We start from the raw sequence: 5,691 nt of genomic DNA, 5'->3' as shown, positions 1-5,691 counted from the left end.
GCCATAAATATATTTAGTCAATAAATAATATAGTGTCCAGAATTAACCTTCTGAATAAGGACCAGGGGAACTTCTCATAACTCGTTAAAGTCTATAAGAAGAACCCCACCCCTAGACAACCAGGACACCCCCACAACAAGGTCCCGACATGTTTAGTATTTGTTTTGACTCACTTTTTAAGCAGTGTGCTTCTTTTTCCATTCTTGGGCAGTTTGATTGATTGATTGATTGTTTATTTTTTAACGGCGCATCAGCACTTTTAGGCTATTTAGCGCCAAACAAAGTGTTATTTATATAATCTTTTAAAACTTATAAAAGGTCCTATATCGACCAGCGATATAAAAGAACAAATGGTTGAAATTGAAAACGGTAAGATGGTAACGGTGCAAAATAAAGCTTCCCGATCAACGGGAGATGTAAAAAAGATGAATAGGTATTAAAATGGGACGGTATATATATTGCATAAAACTGCACAAGGTGATAGCATAAAAGTCAGAGTTTAGAGTAAATATTTACGGCTTTCAAGAACTCGATAATACGAGTGATATTTATATTATCAAAAAGTTCTTTCATGTCATGCACAACGTAATAACGATCGCGCGTAGGTTGTAGGTCAAAGCACTCTATCATAAAGTGCTTGACAGTGAATGGTTCATTGCAAGAAACGCACTCTGGTGGGTCTTCACCTTTTAGTATGTGGGTGTGGGTGATATAAGTATGACCAATTCGGATTCTTGCAATGACTACCTCCTCCCTACGAATGCTTCTGTAGGAAGGAGTCCATTCTCCTAGAGTTGGCTTGATTGCATGAAGTTTGTTATTTACAGCATCATTCCATGATGCCTGCCACTTCTGACGTAAGAACTTTCTGATACAAGGTTTAAAATCAGTATATGGTATTTTAAAATCAGATGGTTCTTGAGAAAGGGCCATTTTAGCAGCGCGATCTGCTTTATCGTTACCTTTAATACCAATGTGGCTAGGTAACCAACAGTATATTATATTGTGGGAGACACTCAGCTCGGTATTTTTTACGAGTATGTTTTTCAATAATGGGTTCTCCAGTTTTCTATTGTGTAGTGACTGGAGTACTGATAGAGAGTCGGAGAAGATGATACTGTTTAAAATACGGTCCTTTTCTATATGTTGCAGAGCAAGGTCTATTGCTCTGATTTCGGCTGTAAAACTTGATGCTCCATTTGGTAAGCGAACTTGCGTTGTGTGATTTCCACAAACAAAGGCTGCAGCAGCCTTTTCCTCATCCTTTGATCCATCAGTGTAAATTCTGGTGTAGTTTTTAAATTCGGTGAGAAGTTCATGGTAAGAGTTGTGGAAGATAGAAGGGTTTGTTTCGGATTTTTTTCCATCGTGTAGCGTAAAACGTACTTTTGGTTGTTTAATTAGCCAGGGTGGTGTTTCAGAGATGGATGTTTTCTGAATTTTAGAAAGATCTATATTTGTAGTGTCAAGGCTGGATGATATTCTAATGCCAAAGGAAGGTATGGCGTTTGGTTTATTTTCGTATAAAGTTTTGTATTTGGGTTGAAAAACAGCCGAAAAAGCAGGATTCAGAGGGTTTGATTTTAATTTGAGAGCATACTGTGCGGAAAGCATTTCTCTACGATGCGATAACGGTGGTTCATTCGCCTCAGCTAGAAGGCTTTCACACGGGGATGTTTTAAATGCTCCCAGAGCCAGTCTTATTCCCTGATGATGAATTGGATCAAGCATTTTAAGATACGATTTTCTGGCTGAACCATACACAACGCAACCATAGTCCAGTTTGGAGCGAATAAACGTTCTGTTTAAATTTAAGATGACTTTTCTATCAGCACCCCAGTCAGTGTGCGCTACTACTTTAAGTAGGTTAAGTACTTTTAAGCATTTAGCTTTTAAGTTCTTTAGGTGTGGAATAAAGGTCAGTTTTCTGTCAAAGATTATACCTAAAAATTTGGTTTCCTCAACAACTGGAATAGGTGTTCCATCCAGTGTGAGGTTCGGTTCATCGTGATGTTTTCGTAACTGACAGAAATGCATGCATACCGTTTTTGATTTCGAGAATTTGAAACCGTTTGCATTGGCCCAATTTTGAATTTTGTTTATATTTTGCTGCAGTTGTCTTTCAGTTGTATGCCTGTGCTTTGACCGATAACATATTAGAAAATCATCAACGTATAATGAGCAATCCACACCAGGAGTCAAACACTTGGTGATGCTATTAATTTTTATGTTAAAGAGCGTCACAGATAAAATACTGCCCTGGGGCACACCCATCTCTTGTTCGTGCAGATCTGAGAGGGTAGAGCCCACTCGTACTTTGAATTCTCTGTCGGAGAGAAAGTTGGATATGAAATAGGGCAGACGGCCTTTTAGACCTAGATCGTTCAGGTCATTTAGTATCCCATACTTCCATGTCGTGTCATAGGCCTTTTCTAAATCAAAGAAAACCGCTACTAAATGTTCTTTCTTAATAAATGCATCGCGAATGAATGTTTCTAGTCTAACCAGATGATCATTGGTGCTCCGGCCATATCGAAAGCCACTTTGGAAAGGAAATATTAAATTGTTAGTTTCCAAATACCAGACAAGCCGAGAATTGATCATTCGTTCCATTGTTTTGCACACACAGCTTGTGAGTGCAATTGGTCGATAGCTGTTGGGGTCTTCGCTATCTTTACCGGGTTTGGGGACTGGTATTACAGTTGCTTCTTTCCAGATTTTTGGTACATTACCAGTAATCCATAAATCATTGAAGAGTTTCAAAAGAGATGTTAATGATGATTCTGGAAGGTGTTTCAGAAACTGGTAATGTATCTCGTCAGGCCCAGCGGATGTATCATGGGCCTTGTCTAAAGCCTCCCTAAGCTCTGATAGTGAGAACAATTGATTATAACTTTCCGAGTTGTTGGATGTGAATTTTAAACGTGACTTTTCTTTTTGAGTTTTAAGTTTTCGGAAGGCTTCTGAATAATTAGATGATGAGGAATTTTTCGAGAAACTGTCAGCAAGAATATTTGCAATGTCACGTTTTGAACTAAAGTTGTTATTGTTCAGTGTCAGATGTCGGAGAGGGTTTTGCTTTCTCTTTCCGTTTATTTTGCGTATAGTGTCCCAAACTTTTTTAACAGAGGAACGAGAGTTTAAAGAAGAAACATACTTCTTCCATGATGCTCTTTTACTTTCTTTGATTATGCGGCGAGCTTTGGCCCGGGCAATGCGATATATATTTAAGTTTTCGGGCGTCGGTTGATTATTAAATTTCCTTAATGCTTCTCGGCGTAGTTTAATGGCTTCCTTACATTCCTTAGTGACCCAAGGTTTTTGGGTTCTTTTACAATATGGCGAGGACTTGGGAACGGATTCTTCTGTAATCTCTATTAAAATAGATGTAAAATGCTGAATGGTGTCGTCAACATTGAAAATTGTATCCTCATTCAGCCTAGTTTTACAGAGTGTTTCGAACTTGGCCCAGTCGGCCTTCTTTAAATTCCATTGTGGAATTACTTCATCGACTGTAGAGTTAAGATTTACAAGAAAGATTGGGAAGTGATCGCTGCTGTGAAGGTCATCAGCGACCTTCCATTCATAGTCCAAAAGCAGAGAAGGAGAACAAATTGTCAAATCGATGCTTGTGTATGTACCCGTGCCTGGGTGTAAATATGTAGGTGTTTTGGTATTATATAGACACAGATCGTGTCTAGAAATAAAGTCTTCAACTTTGTGACCTCTGTCACTTATATGATTTGATCCCCATAAAATGTTATGGGCATTAAAATCCCCGAGTAAAACAAAGGGTGCGGGAAGCTGTTGAACAAGATTGTCGAGTTCGTTTGGTACTAGGTTAGTCTTTGGTGGTAAATAAATAGAGCAAAATGTAATCACTCGATGTAGAGTGACGCTTACAGCAATGGCTTGTAAATTGGTGTTTAAATGAATGAAGCTATGAGGAGCTCTGTTGTTTACAATAACAGAAACTCCTCCTGATGCCCTATCAACATTTGGAGAGCAGGTGTTAAACAGGGAGTAGTTTTTAAATGTGATATTGTCCGTATCTTTCAAGAATGTTTCTTGAAGGCATAGTACCGCAGGATCATGTTCGTTTAAAAGCAGGAGAAGATCATGGTAGTTGGTTTTAAGTCCTCTACAGTTCCATTGTAAAATGGTGTTCTTCATTACAACTTTATATTTAAGATTCTGGAGCTAGGTTAGACCTTTCGCGGAGACAATCTGTTTGGTTATTTATCTGGAGGAAGTACGGGGGTGTATTTTTTGTTGTTAGGTCTGGAGCTACCTTGAGTACATGGAGCAGATTCTTCTGCATCCATGTCCTCCAAGTCTCCAAACCTATTGTGCAGCTTTATGGGGTCATGAGACCCCTTTTGCTGCCTATTTGTTTGTGACTTTTTCTTACTATTTGGTGATCTTGGTGGTGGAGTATTGTTGAATGTCGTTTGTGTCGATGTTGAGTTTTTCTGGGGTTTGTAGTGCGGGATGTTCGAGTCGGAATGGGATTCAGGAGGGTTTGTTTGAGTTTGAGCGTCTTTCATTGCTTTTTGGCTGCTCTTCACTACAGTTGAGAAGAATGGGCCGGGGAGTGATCTAGCTTGAACAAGCTTCCTGGCCTCTGGATAGGGGATGTTGGACGTGTATTTAACCCTCTGGATTTCCTTCTCCTGTTTCCATGTGTCGCAGTCCTTTGAACTAGCATGGTGTTCTTTGCCGCAGTTGACGCAATGCGGAGTGGCTTTGCACTCTGATTCCCGATGGGAGGGATCGCCGCATCGGCCGCATATTTGACTTCTAGAGCATCTGTCTTCATGATGACCGTATTTTTGACATTTGTAACATCGGAGGGGATTTGGTATGTATACCTCAACCTTAACTTGTAGGAATCCAACCTTGACCACTTTAGGTACTGTTGGCTTATTAAAGGTGAGTATAATAGTGTTGGTGTCCTGCAGATTGTTGTTTCGTTTGATACGAATTCTGCGGACTGCAGTGACACCTTCATTTTTCATACCCTCGACGATTTCTTTGTCGGTGACTCCTGCTAGGTCACGGCAACGAATGACGCCTTTTGATGTGTTAAGTGTAGAGTGGGCGAAACAGTTTACTGAAATATCGTGAAAGGTCTTAATTTTTAGGATATTTTCAGTGTGTGCTTTGCGCTCACACTCTACAAGTAGGCCGCCTGATTTTAGTTTTTTTTACACTTTTCGGCTTGCCAACTAATCCAAGTATAGTCTTTTCGACTATAAATGGCGATAGTGCAGCAAGTGGTTTAGCCTCGTCTTTCGATTGGATGACCATGAAGCGAGGAAAGGATTCCACACTACATGGCTCATCATCCGACTCTGACCCTGTTTTGGTACGTTTGTGTTGGTTTTTTTTGGAATTATCCATGATGGCTTGAATAAAATTTCAGCACCCGTGCTCCCCACCCACCAAGGAGCCCAACAAGGGGACACTTTTCAAGTGTCAGGGATACACAGATGCCATACTCAGTTGATAAAATTACCTTTGAATGACCCTGAAGTCGCCAATTTCTAAGGTCGGTAAAATTACCCCCCGATTGACCCGTTAAGCCACCGCCTTCTAGGAAGTCTTCTAAGACTTGGAAAAGGGAAAGATAAAGGAAGAGAATTTAGGGGCAACGGTGGTATCAAGAGAGATACAAGGAGACAGATAAAG

The sequence above is a fragment of the Sinohyriopsis cumingii genome, chromosome 10 (genome assembly GCF_028554795.1).
Source record: "Sinohyriopsis cumingii isolate HCF-2022 chromosome 10, ASM2855479v2, whole genome shotgun sequence".
NCBI classification, from domain to species: domain Eukaryota; kingdom Metazoa; phylum Mollusca; class Bivalvia; order Unionida; family Unionidae; genus Sinohyriopsis; species Sinohyriopsis cumingii.
Note: the sequence above shows the minus strand (reverse complement) of the source record.